Genomic DNA, 15,951 nt, shown 5'->3' with positions numbered 1-15,951 from the left:
CACCAAGAAAGAGAAGGATGGTGATAACCAGCTGAGGACCCTAGGTTTGCCAAGTCCATACTCACCAGATGTGAGTCCCTGGGGACATACAGCAATGTTAATCATTTTTTACTATAAACTATATTTACTTCCTCATTAAATAAAACAGTTTCATGCTATTTATGGTTCAAAAAATATTTATATCTAAAAGTTTACTCACCATACATAACTAAATTCCTTCACTATTTATATCCTCGTATCTTTATGTAAAATGTGCTAACAGGGCGGTTCTGTGGTGTAGCGGTTATCACGTTTGCTTTACACGCAAAAGGTCCTCGGTTCGAGCCCGGGCAGAACCAGTGTTTTTTTTTTTTCTCATGCTGCAATTAAGCTTGCTTATTTGCACCAATTGACTAATACTAAATGCCATGTAATTGTGTTGAAATACAAAATATACTCGCATTGGCTTACAGGCAATAATACAGTTTTTTTTCTAAGGGACCTCCTCATCCCCCACCCGATCAGTCTTGCAGGGCTTCCTCTTGATTTGCGAGGATCTTTCGATTTGCAACTACGCCACTGTCCATCTTCTGTAGTGGAGATATAACGGCCAACGAGGTCGATAAATGCTGTTAGGTTCATCAAGACAGGTACCCTCGTTATAAATTACTAGTCTTTGATATGTTCAGAGTTTTATCTTTTATTATATCCCACCATAAACTGATTTGGATTCGTACGGAACGTGCATCTCTATTTTGGTGTGAATCTTAGAAACCGGGCCCCCCATTTTGGGCCTTTTTTTCTTATATTCGCCACTGATCTCCCCTTATAATTTCGTAACAGTAACTTTGATCCAGTTTCAATTATTATATTCAGTCATTTGTACAATCCATTATTTGTACAATCATTTAGAGGGGCAAGGTAAGGGCTAAAGTGGCAATAGTGCCCTTCCGTTATGATCCAAGTACTGTAATGTGAATTAATTTTTTTCTAACTGCTATATGATCAAAGCTTATTGATTGCCCGGGATACTATTTAAATTCTTCCCCTCCTTTAGAAAATCCTGGGGCTGCCCTTGCTACTGGCCCACCTAATGAACATAACATTTTATCTCATCTCTTATCCTCCTTTGCATTACATAGTCTGATGCATTTTCATTTAAATTTGGTCTCCTTTCACTTTTCTCTATCTATCTTTTTAAACAAAAATAGTGTGGACAGAGACCAATAAGCAGCTTTGTTCGCATTAATAATTCTTACGTCACTTCCTAGATGTCAACGGTTCTGTGGTGTAGCGGTTATCACGTTTGCTTTACACGCAAAAGGTCCCCGGTTCGATCCCGGGCAGAACCACATTTTTTTAACCCATCACCAGATGTGAGCACACCTAGGGTCAGGGTCCTGAGCTGGATATTATCTTTCTTGGTTGATTCCCTTCTACTTTTACTCTTGTTCTTTTCTCTCTCCCTCTTAGGATAACTCAGACTTTTATTATTATTTTTTTTTGGCTGGTACAGCAAAAGCCTCAGGCTTACTTGCACCAAATGGATAATAATAATAATAAAATGATCAGGGGTTAAAATAGAGAATTTTACGAAACTGAATCTCGTTACTAAAATATTTTATTTTTAATATTTAATGAAACTGAATCTGACGTTTTTTTTGTTTTGTTTTTTTTCGCAATTCCTGATTTAGAATTTTTTTTTTTTTTTTTTCGCATTCCTGATTTAGATTTTTTTTTTTTTTTTTTTAATCTCGTTTTGCTAACGTGAATGATTTCATAAGACATCACAAAATATTTAAAATTCGACTCACAAGTCGTCTGGCAGAAATTTAAGGTGCAGATGGCGCCACATTGAGGGTATGTCTTCCAACTGCTCTCGCTGCGAGGATTATTAATACATACAAAGTTTCCTCTTTATTATTATTATTATTATTATTATTAAAATAAATAAATAAATAATAAAAAAATAATATTATTATTATCCTTGGATTTTTATAATGATAACATGTTTCATTTAAATTCTTTAAATGCTGGTGAATATTCTTTTTATGTTCACTGTTTACAGCTTTGAGTTGTGCCTCTAAAAGACAACAAATTAAGAGGCGTGTTGTTAGTTGGTGGAATATTGAATTATCTAGGTTAAGGAAAGAAGTTTTTGCATGTAGGAAGGCATATCAAAGGTATGGGTTGTGGGGTATAATGAGGCTTTATTTTATCATGCTTGTTATTAAAATAAAAAGAAGGTTTCCAAGTAAACAACTAAATGACGCAAGAGGATATAGGCCGATTTCGTTGGCCAATCTTGGCAAAATGTTTGAGAGACTGCTAGTTTTAAGACTTGGTCAACTCATGGATCGAGTTGGATTGGTGTTGCCACATCAATACGGCTTTAAGAGAGGGCATTCTACGGAGGATGCTATTAATGACCTTATGAAATTTACTAGTCAGGCAATGGATAAGTATGTGTTGGTTACTTTTACAGATTTACCGGAGTCTTTGACATGGTATGGCATGATAGTATCTTGTTTGCCTTTAAGGGGAATACAGTGTCCAACATTTTTGTAGAGAACGATAAAAAGTTACCTAACCGGTAGGAAAATTATTCTTAAGTCCAAACATTTAAAGTTTGAAAGGAAGCTCTTGAGAGGGTGCCCACAGGGGTCTGTATTGGGCCCACTTTTTTGGAATTTTGTGCTTAATTTATGGCTAGATCAATCAATGGAAAATGTGCATAAAATTGCTCATTTTGCAGATGACTTCACCTTGTGTGTAACAGGTAAATACAGATCTATGCTAGAAGCTAGACCACTCAAAGCTTTAATTAAAAGGGTTCAGATTCCTTTAGTATCAGAAGTGAAATACTTAGGTATAAGAATTGATGACAGGTTATCGTTTTTTCCTCATTTAAACTATCTGCAAGAAAAAGTCAAAAAATTCAGTTCAGCTATAATTCGGTTGACGAAATCAGATTGGGGATTAAAAAGGAGGGTTTTAAACTTGTACTATAAAGTGGTTTCTTTTAACCCATAGTTGTTTGTTTGTTTGGACAAGGGGTTGAATAGTTCTCCCAGTGTCCGATTTTTAAATTTTTTTTATTTATTTATTATTTTTTTTGTGTGTGTGGAGGACATGGAGTTGTTGGATATTTCCCCCCTTATCTATTTTTTTTACATATTTTATTTTTTATTGTCATTATTATTATTATTATTATTATTTATATATATATATATATATTTTTTTTTTTTTTTAATATATATTATTTATTTTGTCATTGTTGTTTTTATTTATTTTTTCTTATTTTATTTTATTTATCATTATTATTATTTTTGTTTATTTTTTTGTGTTTGTAGGACATGAGGTTGTTGGATTCTTCCCCATATCTATTTTTTTACATATTTTATTTTTTATTGTCATTATTATTATTTATTACTATTATTTTTTTTCTTTATTTTGTTTTTATTACTGTGTTTTATATATATATATATATTATATTTTTTGTATATATTATTTATTTTATTATTGTTATTTATTTATCTTTTCTTATTTTATTTTATTTTTATTATTGTGTTTTTTATATATACACTGTGCTGCCACTTTATTAGATATACCCCTGCTGTGCACACAAATGGTTTGTCCCACAACGACATGACTACAGTTGTGGATATAAATGCAACAGAACAATCTTTCTAGTATCAGTTAAGCGTACAAACCGTAGTAAGAATGGGGAAAAGGAGTGATCTGACGGACTTCGAACGTGGCATGGTAGTAGGTGCAAGACGTGCTGGACAAAGCATCTCTGAAATATCAGTTCTCCTGAACTTTTCACGCACCACAGTTTCAAGGGTGTATCGAGAACGGTGCAACGAACAGAAAATATCCTCTCGACGGCACTCCTGTGGACGAAAATCGCTTGTTAATGAGGGAGGTCAGAGGAGGATGGCTAGAATTGTGCAAGCAAACAGACGGGCCACAATATCGCACATCACATCAAAATACAACCTTGGTGCGCAGAACAAAATGTCGCGAATGGGCTACAACAGCCAAAGGCTACATCGCGTACCTTTCTTATCAATGAAGAACAAGAGAGCAGGTCTCCTGTGGGCACAGCAACACCAGCAACTGGACTATCCAGGAGTGGAAAACAGTTGCTTGGTCTGACAAGTCGAAGTTCCTGGTGCATCATATTGATGGAAGGCTCAGAATTCGATGAAAACAACATGAATCCATTGGCCCGTCATGTCTGACGACAACTGTGCAAGGTGGTGGGGGCAGTGTTATGTTGTGGAGATTGTTTTCTTGCCACACGTTGGGTCCATTGATATCCATAGATTCACGTCTGAATGCCACATCGTACCTGAACATCGTTGCTGACCAGGTGCATCCGTTCATGTTGACAGTTTATCCTCAGTCAGATGGTTACCTCCAGCAGGATAATGCGCTGGTGCACAAAGCCCGAATCACTATGGAATGGTTCCAGGAACATGACAATGACTTTTCTTTGCTGCAGTGGCCCGCTCAGTCACTGGATCTCAATCCTATTGAACATCTCTTTGGGATGAACTGTAAAGGGCTGTTCGCTGCAGGCCTACACCTCCGTCGAATCTCAAGGAACTGCGTGACACACTCATGTCTGCATGGTACTCCTGCAAAACGTTTTCAGCATCTTGTTCAATCCATGCCTAGACGAATTCAGGCTGTTTTGAAGGCTAAAGGAGGCTCAATACGCTACTAAGTAGGTGTACCTAATAAAGTGGCAGCACAGTGTATATATTATTTATTTTGTTATTGTTATTTATTTATCTTTTCTTATTTTATTTTATTTTATTTATTATTATTATTTTTTTCCTTTGCTGGCTCCCACCGGTAAAGCACTACTTCCGGTGGGTGCAGGACTTTAGTGCATGAGGCACTGAATGGTGGACTCAGGCTCAGTTCTGTGTGCCTGGGGACGGCCATCCTTGGGGATTGTCCGGGTACCAGCTGTGCCCGGTGGCGCAAAGGCCTCTTCCATACAGGCCCGTTTTGCAGAAGTTCTGCGTATATTGGGCTTTTCGGGTGGAGATAGACGAAAGTCTAGGTGCCACCGTTGACATGATGATAATAATAATTATTATTTTATCTATTTTTTTTTTTCAGTTCAAGAAACGAACAATTCAGTTGGAGATATCCTTTTTTTCATTTAGGAAGTAATTTATTAATTTACGCTTATAACATCATCGGCTGGTAAGCCGTCGTTTTGCTAACTAAAATAATAAATAAATTATTTAAATGAATTAATAATAAGTAAATTAATAAATGATTTATTCATATTATCCATTAAAGCAGAATGCGCAGAATCCCTAAGGCAGAATGCGCTGGTCCCGAAGGAACTAGTAGTTGTTGGTGACTCTGTTGTCGGGGAAACGGAGAGCATGCTTTGTAGAAGGGATAGGTGGAACAGGACCAGGGTATGTCTGCCAGGGGCAAAGGTTGATGACGTTGTAGAGCGAATATCATCTTTTAAGGGCACAAAAGGTGATATAGTTGCACGTTGGCACTAATAATATTAAGAGTAGGAGACCGGCAGAATTACTTAACAAGTACAGGTCACTGTTGAACAAAAGCCGAGAATTAGGGTTGAATTTGAAAGTGTCTGCAATTCTGCCCAGACACGATAGGAGGGAGTATATGATGAGAGCCTTGTCGATCAATTCGGCCCTGGAAAGATTGTGCAAGGCGCAAGGGGTAGAATTTTTTTCAGCCTGGACTGTGCTTGTTAACAGGAGAGATTGCTTGTACAGGGATGGGACACACTTAAATAGAAAGGGTGCAAGAATATTTGCTGATGCTATCGAGGCAGTGTTAGGTGGGTCGGAAAACTGCTAGCTTGGGGGGAGACAAAGACCAATAGATTGACAGTAGCCACTGCAGAGGTGAAAGAGATTCTTGCACTGCTTCTATTAGAATGAGCAGAAGCCTGAAAAACAAGATGCATGGTATTTCAGAGACTGCTGGGAGCCATTGCGGTACAAGTAAACACATGGGTTGTGTTAGGGTAGCTAAGAATAGAAACAGGTGCAGGTATACTTGCGTGTACACCAATGCTAGGAGTTTAGTAAATAAATTTGATGAATTTGAGGTATTGCTCAAAACATCGAAGGCAGATATTGTTGGGATATCAGAGACTTGGTGTCACACAGTTATAAGGAATGCAGAACTGCAATTTGGGGAGTACAACGTCTACAGAAAGGATAGACTGGATAGGAAGGGGGGAGGGGTTATGCTATTAGTTAAGAAACACATAAAAACCAAGAAAGTGAAGCCAGTCGACATTGCTGGACAGTGCAGTGTGGAGTCAGTTTGGTGTGACATAAACATTGGGAGATCAAAATTGAGAGTAGGAGTGTGCTATAGGCCTAATGACTCTGATGAGTATAATAAGGAACTGTACAGGGAAATAGAGTGGGCCAGTAAATCAGAGTGTCTTATAATGGGAGATTTTAATTTCCCAGATATTGACTGGAATTTGGGAGCTGGTTACTCACACACTAGCAGGGCTTTTGTGGATTTATTGGATGATTGTTTTCTACATCAGCATGTTCGGGAGGCAACTAGAGGGAGTAATACTCTTGATTTGATTATCAGCAGTGATTCTTCATGCATTAAGAATCTGCAGATAAATGAACCACTAGGTGGCAGTGATCACAGTGTGCTGAAGTGGGATTTACTCAAAGAGGTAACTACCATTAGGGGTAAAGGGAAGGGTTATTGCTTCCGTAAAGGCGACTACGATGGACTGAGACAGTATTTAAATTCTATACAGTGGGACCAACTGATGATGTTACCAACAGCAAATTCAAAATGGGAAGCATTCAAAGAACTTATCTTGGAAGCTACTAGGCTTTACATACCAACTAAGAAATATTGTTCAAGGTTTAGGCCAAAATGGATGTCAGATGAACTAATGAGGCATATGGCAGAGAAGAAAAATGCATGGGATACATACAAATTAACACATGACACAGAAGCCTATGATAGATACAAGTTGATATGCAACCAAGTTACAAAGGAGGTTAGGCAGGCGAAGGCAGATTACGAAAAATCCTTGGCAAGGGATGCAAAGAAAAACAGCAAAGAGTTCTTTACTTATGTAAACTCTAGAAGGAAGGGGATGAATCAGATTGGTCCACTTGATATTGATGGGTCAACTGTTGATGATCCTGCTCAGGTAGCTAACAAACTAAATGAATATTTTGCATCGACATTCACACATGAGGAGTTATTCAGCGAGGGGAATGCCAGAGGTGTATTCAACTCTAGCAGTAAGCTACAGAATCTTGAAATAACTGGGAGTAAAGTGGAGGAGAAACTGTTGAAGATAAACACAAGAAAGGCACCCGGCGTGGATGGGATCTATCCAGTTATATTAAAGGAGGCAGCAAAGGAAGTAAGCAAACCCTTAGCCATAATTATGAGAGCTTCCTTGGACTCAGGGGAGGTACCCATAGACTGGAAATGTGCAAATGTGACCCCAATTCACAAAGGAGGATCAAAGGCTGACACAAGTAATTATAGACCTGTGAGCTTAACTTCTGTTCCAGGAAAATTAATGGAGGCACTGGTTAAAGCAGCACTGCAGGATCATTTAGACAAGACTTCAGTTATAGCTCAGACATAGCATGGTTTTGTTAAGGGGAAGTCTTGCCTGACCAACTTGATTGGATACTATGATGCAGTCACAAAAGAACTGGATGCAGGGAATAACTTTGATATTATATACCTGGATCTTAGAAAGGCTTTTGATACTGTTGCACATGGAAGACTGCTACACAAATTGGAGCAGTGTGACATTGGAGGCAAATTGCTGCTACGGATAAAGGGGTGGTTGAGGGGGAGAAGACAGAGAGTGGTAATCAATGGACACTGCTCATCGTGGACTGATGTTATTAGAGGAATCCCTCAGGGCTCAGTGTTGGGTCCATTATTGTTTTCTGTATTTATATATGATATTGATGATGGTATATCGGGCTTAATGTCCAAGTTTGCAGACGATACAAAGGTTGGCAGGGTTGTCAAGGACACTACTGACACTATGCTGCTGCAACAGGATCTGGAAAGGTTGAGCAGATGGGCTGAGAGGTGGCAAATGAAGTTTAACATTGACAAATGTAAAGTACTACACATGGGAAACAGCAACCCCAGAGCAACGTTCAACTCTGTGGTACTACACTGACAGTGGTAGAGAATGAAAGGGACTTGGGGGTGGTTGTGCAGGCAGATATGAAGTTCTCTGAGCAGTGCAGACGGGCTGCAAGAGTAGCTCATGGAGTATTTTCAATGATATACAGGAATTTTTCCAGCAGGGATAAGGAGGTGATTATTCCATTGTATAAGGCGATGGTCAGGCCACACCTAGAGTACTGTATACAGGTCTGGAGGCCTCATTTCAAGAAGGATGTAGAGCTGCTGGAACGAGTACAGAGAAGGGCAACAAGATTACTGAATGGAAAAGGGGTGCTCTTACGAAGAAAGGCTTAAGTTTTGCAAATTACAGTGTCTGGAGACTAGGCACCAGCGAGGTGATCTGATAGAGGTGTATAAAGCCTTGAATGGTTTAAGCATGCTCAATGCTGATGGGATTCTTCCTCTAGCTCAGAAAAATCACCTGAGAGGGCATAAATTCAAATTGAAGAAAGACAGATGTAGGATAGATGTGCGGAAATTTGCCTTTAGCCAGCGGGTGGTTGGTTGGTGGAACAGACTTCCATCCCTTGTGGTGGAGGTTGATAGCCTAAATAAGTTTAAGGCTCAGCTGGTCAGGTATTTTGAACAAACAGAGGGGTGAAGTGGAAGTGTTTTTTTTTTTTTTTTTTTTTTTTTTTGGGGCTGATGCTGCATAAGCTTGCTTTCTTGCATCAAATGCCTCTACTAATGCTAATGCTAATGCTAATGCTAAAACGTTTTCACGAACAAATATGTTACTTTTTTTTTGGTACTGTTTCTCTTATTAGCCATTGTTTAATATAAATTAGGCTACGACGATATTATTGTACATTAGTGTGCAAAATTTAAGGACCAGTCAGGGTTTCACCTATAGCTTCTCATAGGAGTGGCCTGGATATGGGAAAAGCATACCAAAGGAACCTCATGAGTTGTAGAAATGATGAAGGAAATAACACCAACACAACAACGAAACAAAACGATACAGAGGGACTTTATTCAAAAATGGTATCATAGCACTGGCTGCCTTGATACAGATGCATCACTGCCAATGATGGAACAAATGGAAGAGGTGGTCCTCAGTAGGAGATATGGCCACCCCTAATGTCGATGCAGGCTTTGCACCGCCTGTCCATACTTAGAACAATGTTGTTGATAAGTTCTTGCAGTAACATCGTTCATTCCTCTGTCAGCGCCGTCTTCAGCTGGTGAACATTTTCTGGTGGGTGTGGACGTGCCCCTAGGCGTCCCCCCCAGAGGGCCCCATATGTGTTCAAACGGGCAGGTCAATCCATACGAACAATGTCCTCACGTTTCAAAAGCATATCAACAGCTGCAGTGCGATGGGGTGTGGCATTATCATCCATAAACACGAACTCGTAGCCAATGGCACCTCGGAACAGACGCACACGGGGAAGGATTACCTCAGTACAGTAGCGTGCACCGGTTACAGTACCGCCTTCCAGTATCTGTAGTTGTGTACGTCCATCCAAGATAACGCCTCCCCAGACGAGAACACCTCGACCACCATATCGCATATCGATCCCTTACAGTGATTACCAGATTACCTGATATCCAGAATCGCTGCTGAGACTGAATATACTCTTATCAGTAAAGAGTACCTTACCCCACTGCGTTGCTGCCCAGTTCTTGTGTTCGATGCACCAGTGTAAACGGTGTCTCCAATAGGCAGGTGTTAAAGGGACACAGCAGTTTGGCTGTCCAGCAAGCAGTCCACCTTTGTGGAGTCGCTTGGCCATAGTAAACCGCGATATCCTGCGTCCTATGCAGCTGGTTTGCAATGGATCCCGCTGTCTGATGTCGGTCACCTCTTGGCCTGTAGGAGTATATAGAGGTCATTATCGGGCGTTGTGTTTCGCGAACAAATATGTTACTTTTTTTTGGTACTGTTTCTCTTATTAGCCATTGTTTAATATAAATTAGGCGGCCACCACTGGTCCTTTGAACAGCTGTACCTGTCGTTCTGAAGGCCGATCACGCACGTGAGACGATGCTATGGGCCATACCGAACTCTGCAGCCACACTCCTCGCACTTCGACCTTCCTAATTATTCGACCCCCAGTAAAGTCATCCAGATGTTGTCTACATTCTCCAAAGATGTCACCGACCAAAGATAACTACCAAGTGAAGAACCTTTGAATAGAGACAACATACAAATTAAGACAATCTAAGAAGACATAAGGTTCGTATACTACTGGACTTTATTTATTTATTTTATTTTATTTTTTTATTATTTTTAAGGCCCTTGCCACTGAAACCTTAGGAAATTAGGTGGCAGGGTCTGCCAGAGTACTTACTTCTAATGCCATCCCTCTATGCCTGACCTGCCTCCTCGGGGCTAAGTGTGGGCAACGGGGGGGTCCCACTAGGGGCCCAACGGCTAAAAGATCAGAGGAACAACACAACATAAACATGTACCTTACACTTTTTAAAATCTCTGGCCTTCACAGTGTCCTGTGTTTCACAAACAGAGTACACAACACGGAGATGGGGGAAACCCCTGGGGCCGTTATGCAATGAACATTATAGGAGAGATTGCTTCTACAGGGATGGGATACACTTAAATAGAAAGGGTGCAAGAATATTTGCTGATGCTATCGAGGCAGTGTTAGGTGGGTCGGAAAACTGCTAGCTTGGGGGGAGACAAAGACCAATAGATTGACAGTAGCCACTGGCAGAGGTGAAAGAGATTCTTGCACTGCTTCTATTAGAATGAGCAGAAGCCTGGAAAACAAGATGCATGGTATTTCAGAGACTGCTGGGAGCCATTGCGGTACAAGTAAACACATGGGTTGTGTTAGGGTAGCTAAGAATAGAAACAGGTGCAGGTATACTTGCGTGTACACCAATGCTAGGAGTTTAGTAAATAAATTTGATGAATTTGAGGTATTGCTCAAAACATCGAAGGCAGATATTGTTGGGATATCAGAGACGTGGTGTCACACAGATATAGAACTGCAATTTGGGGAGTACAACGTCTACAGAAAAGATAGACAGGATAGGAAGGGGGGAGGGGTTATGCTATTAGTTAAGAAACACATAAAAACCAAGGAAGTGAAGCCAGTCGACATCGCTGGACAGTGCAGTGCGAGTCAGTTTGGTGTGACATAAGCATTGGGAGATCAAAATTGAGAGTAGGAGTGTGCTATAGGCTTAATGACTCTGATGAGTATAATAAGAAACTGTACAGGGAAATAGAGTGGGCCAGTAAATCGGAGAGTCTTATAATGGGAGATTTTAATTTCCCAGATATTGACTGGAATTTGGGGGCTGGTTATTCACGCACTAGCAGGGCTTTTGTGGATTTATTGGATGATTGTTTTCTACACCAGCATGTTCGGGAGGCAACTAGAGGGAGTAATACCCTTGATTTGATTATCAGCAGTGATTCTTCATGCATTAAGAATCTGCAGATAAATGAACCACTAGGTGGCAGTGATTACAGTGTGCTGAAGTGGGATTTACTCAAAGAGGTAACTACCATTAGGGGTAAAGGGAAGGGTTATTGCTTCCGTAAAGGCGACTACGATGGACTGAGACAGTATTTAAATTCTATACAGTGGGACCAACTGATGATGTTACCAACAGCAAATTCAAAATGGGAAGCATTCAAAGAACTTATCTTGGAAGCTACTAGGCTTTACATACCAACTAAGAAATATTGTTCACGGTTTAGGGCAAAATGGATGTCAGATGAACTAATGAGGCATATGGCAGAGAAGAAAAATGCATGGGATACTTACAAATTAACACATGACACAGAAGCCTATGATATATACAAGTTGATATGCAACCAAGTTACAAAGGAGGTTAGGCAGGCGAAGGCAGATTACGAGAAATCCTTGGCAAGGGATGCAAAGACAAACAGCAAAGAGTTCTTTACTTATGTAAACTCTAGAAGGAAGGGGATGAATCAGATTGGTCCACTTGATATTGATGGGTCAAGTGTTGATGATCCTGCTCAGGTAGCTAACAAACTAAATGAATATTTTGCATCGACATTCACACATGAGGAGTTATTTAGCAAGGGGAATGCCAGAGGTGTATTCAACTCTAGCAGTAAGCTACAGAATCTTGAAATAACTGGGAGTAAAGTGGAGGAGAAACTGTTGAAGATAAACACAAGAAAGGCACCCGGCGTGGATGGGATCTATCCAGTTATATTAAAGGAGGCAGCAAAGGAAGTAAGGAAACCCTTAGCCATAATTATGAGAGCTTCCTTGGACTCAGGGGAGGTACCCATAGACTGGAAATGTGCAAATGTGACCCCAATTCACAAAGGAGGATCAAAGGCTGACACAAGTAATTATAGACCTGTGAGCTTAACTTCTGTTCCAGGAAAATTAATGGAGGCACTGGTTAAAGAAGCACTGCAGGATCATCTAGACAAGACTTCAGTTATAGCTCAGACACAGCATGGTTTTGTTAAGGGGAAGTTTTGCCTGACCAACTTGATTGGATACTATGATGCAGTCACAAAAGAACTGGATGCAGGGAATAACTTTGATATTATATACTTGGATCTTAGAAAAGCTTTTGATACTGTTGCACATGGAAGACTGCTACACAAATTGGAGCAGTGTGACATTGGAGGCAAATTGCTGCTATGGATAAAGGGGTGGTTGAGGGGGAGAAGACAGAGAGTGGTAATCAATGGACACTGCTCATTGTGGACTAATGTTATTAGTGGAGTCCCTCAGGGCTCAGTGTTGGGTCCATTATTGTTTTTTGTATTTATAAATGATATTGATGATGGTATATCAAGCTTAATGTCCAATCTTAATGGTTGCAGACGATACACAGGTTGGCAGGGTTGTCAAGGACACTACTGACACTATGCTGCTGCAACAGGATCTGGAAAGTTTGAGCAGATGGGCTGAGAGGTGGCAAATGAAGTTTAACATTGACAAATGTAAAGTAGTACACATGGGAAACAGCAACCCCAGAGCAACGTATCAACTCTGTGGTACCACACTGACAGTGGTAGAGAATGAAAGGGACTTGGGGGTGGTTGTGCAGGTAGATATGAAGTTCTCTGAGCAGTGCAGACGGGCTGCAAGAGTAGCTCATGGAGTATTGTCAATGATATACAGGAATTTTTCCAGCAGGGATAAGGAGGTGATTATTCCATTGTATAAGGCAATGGTCAGGCCACACCTAGAGTACTGTATACAGGTCTGGAGGCCTCATTTCAAGAAGGATGTAGAGCTGTTGGAACGAGTACAGAGAAGGGCAACAAGATTAGTGAATGGTACAAAGGGGGCTCTTACGAAGAAAGGCTTAAGTATTGCAAATTACAGTGTCTGGAGACTAGGCACCAGCGAGGTGATCTGATAGAGGTGTATAAAGCCTTGAATGGTTTGAGCATGCTCAATGCTGATGGGATTCTTCCTCTAGCTCAGAAAAATCACCTGAGAGGGCATAAATTCAAATTGAGGAAAGACAGATGTAGGATAGACGCAGAGGCGGATTTAACGGCGGGCGCACCGGGCGCGCGCCCTGGGCCCCGACTTCTGAAGGGCCCACGCAAAACCCCAACTTTATACGCAAAACCCCAACAAATTATTTGTTGGGATTTGAACTAATAGTTGAACTAATATGTTCAACTATTAGTTCAAAACTTTGTGATTATTATTATGCTATTATTAATTATATTATACATATATTATATTCAATTTTTTTGGAAATAAAACATTAATAGTACATAATATTTTTTATTTATTTTAAAAAATGGTTAACACGTATTTTTATTTTCCCTGTCTCTCTCTCTTTTTTAAGGGGCCCAATATTTTCTTCTGCGCCCGGGGCCTCAACCGACCTTAATCCACTCCTGGATAGACGTGCGGAAATTTGCCTTTAGCCAGCGGGTGGTTGGTTGGTGGAACAGACTTCCATCCCTTGTGGTGGAGGTTGATAGCCTAAATAAGTTTAAGGCTCAACTGGACAGGTATTTTGAACGAACAGAGGGGTGAAGTGGAAGTGGTTTTTTTTGGCTGATGCTGCATAAGCTTGCTTTCTTGCATCAAATGCCTCTACTAATGCTAATGCTAATGCTAATGCTTTACACTTTGGCCATTTCGTCGTCTGTAGCACTGTATGAAACCAATCGAACGTCTGTAACAATCGTGCTCACCATTCGGTAATTTGCAAATAACTGGTGAACTGCTGCTTTTATCGATTTATGTGAGCCCTCTCATCACGATTTTTGCATGTGCACCAGCTTTCTACTGAACGGCCACAGTTATGTGTGACATAAGCATTGGGAGACTAATTATGAAAGTTATAATCATAAAATCAAATGAAACAGCCACAGGCTCTTTCATTTGATTTTATGATTATAACTTTTATAATTAGTGTTGGTCCTTAAGTTTTGCACACCAGTTTATTAAAGATACCTGTGTTAGCCACCCCATGACACTTAATCTAGGGTTTAATAATAATAATAATAATAATAATAATAATTATAATAACCTAAGACAAGAGATCAAAGAGATATGGCATACAGAGGCATGGCTACGATCTTGGAAACCACTGGTATAGTGCCAAAGACCCTACATAACAGCCTAGCAGCAATAGATCCCCCTACATGGAAGAAAGTCGCAATCCTGAACACTTGTAGGATAGTCAGAGAGTCCCTCGACTAATAGTAACACCAGACATAACAACAACCGACCTGTGTACTTGGCAGCAATACCCGTCACGAGGTGGAACCCCCAATCAGGGAGAAATAATATAAGAGTAATAATAATACTAATAAGGAAGGAAGAAGACGCCAACGTATGAAGTGGAGCATCGAAATGAATACGTACATCATGCGAGCATACTATGAAATAACCAGGCTAGAGACCGATATGACAATGTACAGGTCGTGACTACATACCAAGTGGTTGGAACGATTCCTGGATATTCAGGTCACCGAACAGCGATTAGGGGACCAAAGAAGGACCATCGTCACAAAGAACCTAATAGCTCCTGCCATCTTGGAAAAAATCAAGCAGGATATGAGCGATCAACTGCAATGAACAAAGAATATGGTCAATATGGAATCAGAGGAGGAAGAGAAAAAAGAAATACAACCCAAAAGAGCTGAAGTGGAAAGGGTCGAAGTCATGATGTTCAGAACAGAAGATGAGTGGAAGAATGCTCTAACAGAATTCGAAGGAATGGACCCCACGAGAACCCACGTGATACCTAAGCATAGGCCAAATAACATCCTTTGGAGAGCAACTGACCACCTCAAACGGCAAATAATGCCACATTACCTTGACAACAATGGTGCAACGCTGGAGGCAATCCACACAGTTGTATACTGTGCTGCCATAGCAGCCACTAGGATTAATGGAAAAGAAACAAGAGACCAGAACAGAAGAAACCACCAGCTTGGGAAAGAAGACTTCAGCAGAAGATAGAAGAGTCAAGATAGGTCGGTTGACCTAATACCAACAGGGCAATAGAAGTAAGAAATTGATTGGAAAGGTAAAAAGCATCTTCAAGAGAGAGACAGCGTCCACAGCAAACATGAGACCAGAATTCAGAGAATAGGAGAATACTTGGACACACTGAAGCAGAACCTCATCGCACTCAGCAAGAAACTACGCCGATACAAAGTGATACAAAGGGAGCTCCCAGAGGAAAATAAACAACCGAATCTTCGATGAAGACCAAAGAGCCTTCTACAGGAAACTGAGAGATGAGAAAGCTGGAAACGGACACCCGAGAAGAAGACGATCGAGGAGTTCTGGGGAAATA

General features: G+C 40.4%; 2 non-coding genes across 2 annotated transcripts; both read left to right on the top strand.

The window, feature by feature from the left end:
• The first annotated feature begins 265 nt into the window (after positions 1–265).
• TRNAV-UAC (transfer RNA valine (anticodon UAC)) lies at positions 266–338 on the top strand. The gene has a single exon. It is a non-coding gene; the product is annotated as a tRNA-Val (tRNA).
• Positions 339–1,258: 920 nt separating this feature from the next.
• TRNAV-UAC (transfer RNA valine (anticodon UAC)) lies at positions 1,259–1,331 on the top strand. Its single transcript has one exon. It is a non-coding gene; the product is annotated as a tRNA-Val (tRNA).
• Positions 1,332–15,951: the final 14,620 nt, after the last annotated feature.

Source organism: Mastigoproctus giganteus, chromosome 6 (assembly GCF_048544385.1).
Source record: "Mastigoproctus giganteus isolate SK-2022 chromosome 6, ASM4854438v1, whole genome shotgun sequence".
NCBI classification, from domain to species: Eukaryota; Metazoa; Arthropoda; class Arachnida; order Uropygi; family Thelyphonidae; genus Mastigoproctus; species Mastigoproctus giganteus.
The sequence above is the reverse complement of the archived record's forward strand: the minus strand, read 5'-3'. Positions and strand labels throughout refer to the sequence as shown.